This window comes from Ursus americanus, chromosome 9, assembly GCF_024610735.1.
Source record: "Ursus americanus isolate L20-20 chromosome 9, mUrsAme1.1.p, whole genome shotgun sequence".
Lineage (NCBI taxonomy): Eukaryota > Metazoa > Chordata > Mammalia > Carnivora > Ursidae > Ursus > Ursus americanus.
Window position 1 is genome coordinate 65,351,536 of NC_142135.1, and position 11,698 is coordinate 65,363,233.

At 38.2% G+C, this 11,698-nt stretch overlaps 2 pseudogenes; both read right to left on the minus strand.

The window, feature by feature from the left end:
- Positions 1-848: 848 nt before the first annotated feature.
- LOC123786750 (ubiquitin carboxyl-terminal hydrolase MINDY-1 pseudogene) lies at positions 849-1,768 on the minus strand (annotated as a pseudogene).
- A 5,745-nt stretch (positions 1,769-7,513) lies between these two features.
- On the minus strand, positions 7,514-8,098 carry LOC123786751 (large ribosomal subunit protein uL1 pseudogene; annotated as a pseudogene).
- Positions 8,099-11,698: the final 3,600 nt, after the last annotated feature.

The window sequence follows — 11,698 nt, forward strand, 5'->3', positions numbered from 1 at the left end:
TTCCATTGGATTCTAGTGATCAGAGCCACGGTAGATTAGGGCAGCGGTCCACGATAAAGGTCAGCAGAAACGGGGTGCCAGTGCACTTCTGCAAAGCCCACTATTAGCTTACTGTGCAGAGATATTGCATACTAAATTTATACAACACAAGGATCCTGGTCACAGGTCTTTAATCTTTGTTAGTGAAACAATGGACTGAATTTTGCATCCAATGTTGACCTGATGCTGTAAATCTGTAAGCTGATAAGCTAAGAAATTTGTCAAACCCATGATAATTATTTTCTAGCATAGAGCGATTTTAATTCATTGGTCAGCTTGCTGAGTGGGCCATGCTATGCTATGACAGCTTTGTACTGATAATTAGGTAAAAATTCTTTGATCATTTGAGTTCAAATAAGGGAAGTGATCTAAAATATATTAAAAACTATTTCAATATAATTAGTTGAATTAGCATCTAAATCATATTTTATTATGCTTTTTATTTAGTAAACTCATCTAGTATACATCATTATAATGGCATTTACTGTCTCTCTTTAGCTAGCATTTTTTTTTTTTCCCCAAGTAATATGGGATGAAGCTGTAGTGTAGGAGTTAAGAGCTTGGGATCTGGAATCAGACAAGCCTGGTTAAAATTTCAGTTCTACTATTGACCAGCTGGGTAATCTTAAGTGAACTATTGCTTTCCTCTGTGTCGCAGTACCCTCATCTATAAAAAATTGATAGGAATGGTACTTCTTGCCTTGAGATATGAAGACTAAATGAGATAACTCAAATCTTGCTATAATAAGCATTTGGTAAGTTTTACTGGGTCTGATTGGTATTTACTGTGTGCTCTGATCCCCAACAGTTCATAAATGAGTTACCTGGCACATCTCACAGGTTGAGCTGGGGGAGCAAGCAAAATAGCCATAGCCTCTGCAAGAAGGAGCCAGGCGGCTTAGCGCTGGGAGTGCCCACGGTTGAACACAGTCTGCCCCCTGCTTCGGCCTCTGCCCGCTCTCCCTTGCTGTGCATCCAGCTGTGGCTCCTCTGCACTGACGGGGCTCGCACTGGTGCAGGCTGGACTGCTTGGTGCTGTATATATTCCTCTTGCTGAAGCTTCTGGGCCAGCTCCAAGTTGCCAAAGTCCAATGTGCCTTGTGGCTGCTCCCACTTTTTGCTTCAGGCCAACCTACCCAGGGAATGACTTAAGTGCAAGTCAGAGTCAGAAAGGCAGCTGTCTCCATCCACATTGTGCAGCTTTCCTATACTACCTGCTCTCCTTGTAGAAGGTCCTGGTCATGGCCATTAGGTACAAGTGACTGTTGTGCTCAGTCATCATACTAAAATGCTTGTTTTAAAAAAAAGACACCAAGTTCACTTTTCTTGGCAGCTGCCAGAAGCTCACATAGACCATGGTAAGTCCCAGCTGTGTCAGTGGTCTCCAGGAACTGCTCTGCAATCGGGCCGTTATGAGGCTGGTGCTGCTGGTGTACTTGCAGGTAAAGATCTTCTCCATGAGCTGGTTATAACTCTGTTTCCCAGCCTCAGAAGTCTGGGGATCAACAAGCCAGCCATAGTGTAGAGGTATGCCTGCAGGTCAAAGATCCTGCACTCAGATGTATACTCAAAATCTGAGACACCTGTGAATTGCCCATTGACATCCAGACCTGTGGCCAGTTTAGGCAGCATTGTCTTTGAATCATGCAGTCTGCTGAAGTCCCTCCGATTTCTGGGGATTGATGGACAGGAGGCAGTGTCCAAGACGGGCCATGAGTTCACCTCCTTCTAAGAGACCAGTGCACACACACAGAAATATGTGTGTGTATATATATATATATACATATATACTGTACACACACACACGTATATATATGCACATATGACATATTTGTGGCATCTTTATATAGAATTGTTACTTTGGGTTTTATTGGCTCTTACAGTGTGCTCAAAGTGCTCCTTTAAAGTAATGTTTTCAATGATTTTTTTAATAATTGTCTAAAAAATGTTTAAATGCTATTGGTTCACATAACTTATTTTGATTTCCAGCCTCATCATCTTTCACATTGCCTTTAAAGTATAGTGAAATAAAAATATTTGACATTTGAGGGAGAGAGAATATACAGAAACTTCATCTTCTGTTATAGAACCTAAGATACATGTGTGTGCATATATATGCGTGTTTATACAGACACATGTACATACAGGCATATACACATGGATGTATATATATATGGAATATGTGTATATACATATATGCACATATATTTATGCATACATATGTATGCATATGTGTGTAAACATATTAATATTATAGGCATAATTTATGCTATATAAAATACATGTGTGTGTTTTCCCTTATATTTTGACAATGGAAATATACAAATTTTAAAATAATAAAATATAAAGAAACAAAGTGACTTACTTAAAAGGTAATTATTATCATGGACAATAATTTCCCCTTCTTCTAACAACTAACGGTAAAAGCCTTCAAATCCATCTTGAGATATCACATAGTTTATATATGTGACTGACATATTCTGTGTTTCTCCTGAAAGAAAAATAAAAGAATCTCTTCATCATGTGATACTAAGTTCATAATGGGCTCGATTGAAAGAGATGTGAGAATTAGCAATTCTGAATTTCATTGTTACAAAGTTTGGTTACTCTTCTAAGCCCCATATAGTTATATTTTATTATTGAATGTTATAAACAATTTTGATAGGAATAATGGAAATGACTGTGCCTACAAAAATATTGTCCAAAATTTATAATCTGTTTCAACAAAGATTGTTTCCAAAAGTACATGAGACCATCATCAACAAAATTTCAGTAAAGACAAAATACTTCGTGCGTGTGTGTGTGTGTGTGTGTGTGTGTGTGAGTGTTTTAATCCATCAGAAGATTTAGTCTGGTCTGCCTGACATAAGGGTGATAGGTTTGTATCTCTTAGTCTAATTAACACCTTTAATCTTTTTTAATGGTTAGGCCTTCTCTCTTTGGTTTTGAGGCATGCTAGAGATAAAAGCACGGGAGGCTGGAGGTTAATCCTTCCTGTACTTTATTTCTTAATTTCTGCCACAGGGATTCCCTTTCTATCATGGCTATTTATTCAGGAACCCTGTTGATATGCTTTGAGTAAGAAACAACAGATAGTTGGTTTAGAACTATCATTCAATATTACTTAGGTATCAAATTATAGGGGCTGTAATTAATAGCTGTTAAATGAACACAACTCCAATTTCTTATATGTCTTTTTTATTATTATGCCTAAGAAATGAACCAAAGTAGTGCTTTTAGAATTTATATTGAAACCAGATAGCACCATACCTTAAATTATTCTAGCAAAATGGTAACAACAGTGGCAAACAACCCCAGATTTAGTGAATCAAGGATGTTGTAGATGAATACTAGTGTATTGATGATGGCTTCCTTTTTCTCAGTAAAATGAAGAATATTGAATTTCCTGATATTGATAATAGAAATATATTAATTAAAATTTGGCAATCAGTGAATTATAGAGATTTGATTTTTCATTTTAAAATTAGGATTTTTTTATGGTTAATATGTCTTATGTGGTAAAATGTTTTGACCATTTGCCCCAGAAGCCTTAACATATATTTTTAAAGAATTTACTTATTTATTTGAGAGAAGGAGAGAGGGCACAATCAGGTGGAGGGGCTGAGGGAGAGGGAGAAACAGACTTCCCGCTGAGCAGGGAACTGGACTTGGGGATCGATCCCAGGACCTTGGGACCATGACCTGAGCCCAAGGCATCAGCTTAACTGACTGAGCCACCAGGTGCCCTGCCCTAACATATTTTTAAGACAAATTTTTTTTTTCAGAATTTTCGAAAATACACTGAGATTTTATTTGTAAAAATGCTCTTTTTTTCAAATCTTCCATTTGGAATTTTAAGCAAACTTAGATTTTTAAGTATTTTGAAATTAATAAAACCTCTTCAATAGACTTCATGACTTGAGATTTCAGCTCAAATATTATATATTTGATGTATGTATATTTATATATCTGCAACCAATTTTGCTTTAATTGAACCAATATGCCATCTATTCAGAATTGTAACTGAGGAAGAGCTTTTCAAAATGGACTTGTTTTCTTAAAAAAAAAACCAAAAGAATTAAAATATTCTCGATTTGACAAGAGTTATTAAAGTAAACTCTCCTGCATTTTACAAACACAGCGCGCGCGCACACACACACACACAGACACGCGCGCACACACACACACACACACACACACACATTCTAAACATCTCTAAATAATTTTAGGAAGAAAAACTCAGGAGCCAAGGATGCTAATTAAATATTTTAAAATGGAACAAATTCCCTGGAGAAGGTACACATATAGGTAAATTACAAATTAAAGCACTTTCAGAATTCTCTATTATGAGCTTTTTAGAATGTTTGGTAAAATACATGTATGGAACACATTTACAAAGAAAAATATAATAATCAGCTCTACCTTTACTTCCTGCTATGGACACTGCTTTTGTTCTGCATACATAACTACATAGGGTAAAATAACTTGATCTAAAAGAGATTTATTTTCTTTCCAAAATATTCTTTTTAGTGATTTGTGAAGGGAAAAAAAGAATAATGAAAACTGTAACGGCCGTCTAATTGATTTGAGTATTACCTGCTTTGTGTCTTCATAAACCTAACTTCCCTGGCACGAATAGATGATTATTATTCATTCTAACTTTTCTTTACATTTTTTTTGGACTATACAACTTTCATGTGCTTATTGAGGAAAATCTAAGTACAAAACACATTTTTTTCTGTCCTGCCTCCTCTCCTGCCATTCCATTTACTAGCTACTTGCTCTTGACCAGAATAATAATTGACCTAGAAGAACTGTTGAATTCCATGTCTTTAACTGAAAAATGAGGGTAATGTCTGCTTTAGGATGTGTGTATGTGTGTGTGAAAACCAAATAAAATGTTTACAAAGTTCCTAGCACACAGCCTGCACTCAACAAGTATTAAGGATGCTTTCTCCTTTGAGAGATGTCCCGTCTTGTAAATAGCTTTGCATTATGCTACTGAGTTGTGGTAGTTAAATGGATAATTATGTCATCTTTTGCAAAGCCAGAAAACCACAATTCAAACAAGTATTCTCTCTCCCAGGGAAGATTGTCTTTGTTCTCTTTTTTTCCTTTCCTTCATTATTTGGTTCAGTGTCTGAACCAAATGCTTTGCTATCTTTCCAACTTCTTTTCCTTTTCTTTTACAGTCATTAGCTCATAGCAACTATTGCAAGTTCATCTGCAATAGAAATTAGGGGTGCCTGGGTGGCACAGCGGTTAAGTGTCTGCCTTCTGCTCAGGGCGTGATCCTGGAGTTATGGGATCGAGCCCCACATCAGGCTCCTCCGCTATGAGCCTGCTTCTTCCTCTCCCACTCCCCCTGCTTATGTTCCCTCTCTCACTGGCTGTCTATCTCTCTGTCAAATAAATAAATAAAATCTTAAAAAAAAAAAAAGAAATCAGAAACCACAGCACATGTTAAGTTCGTACAGAGATTAGACAGTACGGTTGGATGTGTTGGAGTGACATGGGCCACCCACTAGAATGAAACCCTGTGCTCCACCCCTTAGCTCTACCCCTCACTATCTGTCCTGTCAGGAGCCAGAAGACCTAGCCCCTGGCTTTATTTCCCTTTGGACGTCTGCTCCTAGGCCATCTTCATGGGCCTGTGACCAACGTGGTCACACACATTCAGGAAAGTCCCACTGTTGGGGTTTAATGCTTTGCTCTCCGGTCTTGAAATTCTAAAGAATTTATCTGTAAATTTACATCTTGTGAGTGAAGTGATGAGACAATGGAGCATGTGGCTAGGACTTGGAGCCTGGCTCACACCCTGTCCTCCTCCTCAGGATGGGTTCTCAGACCAGCTCCCAATTCCCTGTCCTCTGTTCCCTCATGCCCTGGGCCCTTCTCCCATCCCTGCCCCATGACTGCTGATGCCCTCTGCCCGGGGTGGCCACCCATATGAGACTCCCATTTCTCCCTCCCCCTTTGACCTCTATGGGGCCTGGGCAAGGACCTGGGGTGGGTTGGGGTCAGGGGCACATGCCCAGTGGTGTTTCAGGGCAGGATATGGCAGCAGTCTCCCTGTCCCAGTAGGCAACTCAGTGGTGTTGATCCTGTCACTCATCCTCTGGGGTCCAGGAGTACAGTGTGTTCAGTCTCTAGGGAGGGATGCTGGCAGGTCCACTGTGTGTTGGGCATCAGTGGTGGGAAGGGGAGGTTGACTTCCCTACGCCCCCAGGTCTGTGGGTCTATCAGGTGGCTTTAGGTAGGTGTCCTGGCAGTGGTGGCCTGCAGACCCTTGGAGGTGGGGTTGCTGGGCTCCTGTAAGGGTCTGCACTTTCTGGGTGAGTATTTCCATGGCAAATGAGGGTGTCATTAAATAGTAAATAAAAGCAGCATGACAGGTCAAGAAAGAAACCACAAGGAAAGGAACACGTTTTATATTTTATTACCTTTAATGACATATTTATCCTTTTTTTTCCTTTTTCGTTTTTAAACAAGGGACCCATTTTTTCTCAGCTAAAGTTATATAATAAGTCCTGCCTGTTGGTTTGTTCTCTGAATCTTCTGCATTGGCTACCAAAGACTGTATTCACCTTCCCTCCCTGTTCTCTCCTTCAATCCAACCAGTTACTTTGAACACTAGCGAAAGAAAATTGGTCTGCTGAGGGTCAGGGGCAGCCACATTGTCCTTTGACTTCACATGCCCTACTGGTGCTTGAGTATTTGTTCCCTAAGAAACAGTGTCTTGAGTCAAATGTTAACTCCAAAATTTATAGTAATAGCACGAAGAGGTCCTTAAAAGAATATTGAAAATATTCACACATATTCTTAACATTAACCTTACTATGCTATTCCTTAATGTTTGTCATTTAGTATTTTTTCCATTTAATCAATATTTCTTGATTGCTTACTAAACACCATACACTCTGCCAAGTACTGGGTATACATTCATTTATTCAACAGATATTTATTGAACATTTACTAGACTCTGTGCTCTATTCTAGAGATTAAGGTTATGGTGGTAAACAAGAGAGCCAAGATATTTGCTCTTGTGGAGTTTATATCTTAGTTGAATGAGAAGCAGTAGATAGACAATAAACAACTAAGTAAATAATGTCCAACTTTTGTAAAGTTTAACAATATTTAGAAGTTCCTGAAATTGTTTGTTTTTTTAAATTACCTTTATAGAGCAATGTACACACACACACACACACACACACACACACACACACACACACACATGCCCCTGTTCTTTTAGTTACTAGAAAAATGGATTGATTTTTCTAGCATAGGGAATTATTTTTTCCAAGTATCCTATATTATCAATAGACAATGGAAATTAGTGATAGATATAATCAACAAGTCCCATATGCCTAAAGGAACATAGGTTAAGAAAGACTAAAAAGCTTGAACAAATTATGAAAAAGCATAGGTATTAGGCAAGGATTTTTTTTTTTTTTTTTGGTAGAACTAGGGTTTATTAAGCTATGCTTTGGTACAGGCTCTGGGGCTTGCCCATGGTGCTCTTGATGTTCTGCCAATTCTTCTGGAGCAAAGATACCAGGAAATTGACAGCTAAGTGGATGTTGTACACAAGCTCATCACCTGTTATCTTCACGTGGCCAACGGCCACTGCCAGACACAGCACCTTCTTCAGCTGTAATTTGATCATGGACTTCACGTCATCCATTTTGGCCACCATGTTCTCATTGTGTCAGCAAGGAAGGGAACTTGCCAGGCTTATTCAGGCCTGGGCCTAGGATTTGCGGGATCTGCCTGACCAGGGATTCTGAAGCCAAAAAGGCATCATACTTCTTGGCCAGCTTCTTGATGAGTTTATTTTATTTTTGTTGAGTTTCTTCAGCATCTCAATGTTCACGTGGGGAATAGCCACAGCCTTGGCCTCATCACAGTGATGCTGGCCCCCCAAAACACATATGGAGAACTTGGGGTAAGAAGTGGGCTTAAGCCTGACAGTGCCCGAGAAGCATTTGTCCATCTGAGGGTCATAGTTCTTCACGCTGATCTGCAGATCCGCCGTCTGCAAAAACTTCCAGGGTGTCATGGGAGACTTTGCTGCTCATGGTGCCTCATGCCACAATAACCGGAAAAGAGTAGGCAAAGAATTTTAGGCATTAGTTTGTAGATCATGTAAGACACTAAAGATCTGGAGAGACATGACTGGAAATGAGATTTTTAAAAAGATTAATGTAGTGTTAATCTATTTGGTGGTGTGTCTCACACCGAAAGCAAAGGTGAGGGATCAATTATGATGCCGTGGAAAACTACACAATCGTAGAAGTGACAAAAGTTGAATTAGGATGAGGGCATTTGGGTTAGACATGAAATGTGGATTGGCATGATTTGGAATGGATGCTATGGAAGACAGAAGAATAAAAAGTGACTGAAGTTTTGACCCTAAGTGATAAAGAGAAGAATAGAAACATTCACAGAATCAAAAATAGATGCTGAATTTAGAAAAATGAACAACAGCAGCAACTAACTAAAAAGCAACGTGTATCCACAGCATCCCACCACCCAATGTTATTAAAAGCTGGAACCCACCGTTTTCCCTCTTCACTAGCTCCTTGACTGTCAACTCAAAACTTGACAATGTGGCTGACAGTCCCATTTGCCCTTAGAGGCCAAATAGCATTCACTGTCATTGCAAATAACAGCATTTCCTCAGTGAAGGTTGAACTAAATTACTTTAACAAGGCTAAATTAAAAATCAAACATGTTGATGCATTTAATGTGAGGCACAGAGGACACAAAAGATCATCAAAAATGAGTGGCAATATTGATTGTCATAAACAACCCTTCATGGAATAAAATAGATTCAGTGCTGACCCCTCGAAATGCAGTTACCCTGTTTCTAGTATATTTACTTATAGGTTATGTAATTTAGATGAATTATTTCTTTTTTACTTTTAATGTGTTATCTTAACCTTTCTTTCCTCACCACAATCTATTTTTCTCATTAATGAGGATAATGGTGATAATAGTAATTCCATATTAAAGCTTAGAATTTTATGAGTCTTTCATTCCTTTATATTAAATGTGTAAAATAGATAAAATATATCTAATTATACCTGCTTTGCAGAAAAAAATCTTATGGATTTTAAAGATGTTCTGACAATAACTTGGATATTATGAAGCAGTAAAATTTTTATTGACTCTGCTGAACTTTTACTTTATTTTCATCCGTTTTCTTTCTTTTTTTTTTTTAAAGATTTTATTTATTTAGTCGACAGAGATAGAGACAGCCAGCGAGAGAGGGAACACAAGCAGGGAGAGTGGGAGAGGAAGAAGCAGGCTCATAGTGGAGGAGCCTGATGTGGGGCTCGATCCCATAACGCCGGGATCACGCCCTGAGCTGAAGGCAGACGCTTAACCGCTGTGCCACCCAGGCACCCCATATTTTCATCTGTTTTCTAATGGAAGTATGTGCCATACCTGAACCTAACTATTTTGGAAGTTTAAATTCTGTAAAACAGCAGAGGATGGTCTTTTAATTTGGTTGTGTTATAAAATGTTGGAACACATCATGAGATTATCTGAAATTTGTTTAGATTAAATCTTTACAGAATACCTTAGATTAAATCTTACAATTCATATCTAAGAAAACTTGAGATAAAGATAAAAAACTTCTGGTGGAAATTCTGGGCATTAATATGATAAATCGTTGTTGAAAATTTGGTGATCTTCTTTTACTAATTTAGAAAAAATTGAGTTTTTTAGTATTTATTCTTTATCTCACGGACAGTTTCACCAAATTCTAGAATAACATGTGTCAAACTATGGAAAATATCACTTCAAGAGCTCAAATATAAACAAGTGTAACTTGGTTTCTATAAATTTATGATTGATCCAGCCACATTATGGTATTATAAGAAGTTAGAAGTATTTTTGGAATAAATGTATAAGTCCTTTATCTGTTTAATTACTATAAAGTGTGGTAATCATGCTTTCCTGCCTAATATCTGTTATCAGAATTGCAGTACTGGTAGGATACGTCATGGATAAGAAGCAGATTAAGAGTTCTTATTTTTTTCTTGATGTATTTTCAGAATGTAATTCAACCCTGACATACAACATTTCATGAATTATACTCCCATTCTTCAACCTAATATCCCAATAAATCCATAGTAGTGTCTCCAGACATTTCTGCCAATTCAACAACAAATATATCCCCTCTTTACCCCATTCATTACTCTACCCAAGTTTTCTTACACATAGATTCGATTATATCCCTACTACGCTTGAGAGCTATGTCTATAGAATAAAACTCCTTTTTGTGTAATTTAAAGTCCTTCAGAATCTGGCTGTCACAAACATTTTATTCTCTCAATAAATAATTACTAAATCCTTGCTCATTGTAGAACCTCTGTGGCAGGAGGGGTTCCCGGGGACAGGGAGGAGAAGACCGGTCTCCGCTCTCCCGTAGCACATAGCGAACAAGCAATTACAATGCAGTGTAGTCAGTGATTTATCTTTGTGCATGTGGAAAGATCAGCTCAAATTGGAGTAGTGTCTGAGACTTGTTTAATGCCTAGTTCATCAGATGGAAAAGAAGTAGAAGGATCTTCTGGAAAAGGAAAACGACTTACACAAAGTCTCAAAGGCGTTACTAAACATGATATGCTCCATGAAAGGCAAATAGTTACCTACACCAGTGCATAGGGTTTCAGGAGCATTTTGGACAGGTAGGATGTTGGAAACAATTACAAGTAGCTTTCTGTTCAAAGGGATGTGGTATTTATCAACCTATAGAAGGAATCATTAAACGGTTTTTGAAAACTTGCATGAGAGATTATCTGTGGGAAAATAGAACAAAGGAGAATATACAGAATAAAGTAAGGATCCGTGCATAGGAGAGCAGGTAGTTGAGCCAGAAGGAGGCAGCTGACAGGATATGAAGGCGGGCAGAGCAGTGAAATGTAACAAAAGCAGCATTGTCATAATTTCATGATGAGGTGGATAGAGAGGAAAAGAAGGAATGCAAGATGACCTCTGTGTTTCCAGCTTGTGCAAAGGGCAAAAATGCTAAGACTCCAAGAAAGAGAATGCAGAACTAGGAGACAACCTGAATCAAAGCACGGCAAAGAAGAGAGAAAAAGGTTGGTTTGGATCGTCTTGAGTCTGCAATCCCATTAGGGATCTGAGTAGAAATGTTGTACCGTAGGCAATTGGGTGGAGATGCCTCTAGGTCAGGAGATAATTACGAACTTAACTATTGCTCTGGGAATCATTGGGAAGCAGCTGAATAGGGGCAAAAAGTGGCCAGTGATTGTTCAAAAGTCCGTACTCAAGACAAACTTTTTCCGGGTCAGATTTGTCGGTAAATTTGGTGCACCGTTTTTCTGCTCCTAATATTCTTTGTTTTTCTTTTTATAAAAGCCCCATTGAACCCACTCACTTTTCCTTTTAGACACATTCTCCACTGGCAAATATATTACTGTTACTACATGATGCATCAATGAAGTTTACAGTTATTGGGTTAAAAAAATTCTTATGGTAAGGTGTTATAACTTTTCTAAGTGGTAGTATGTTTTTGTTCTTGTTTAATTAATTATACACCCAACCTATGATTATGTTTTCCATTTGAGTTGCAGCGTACATTGAAGGTATACTAATTTTACAAAACTTACCATACCTTCAATAC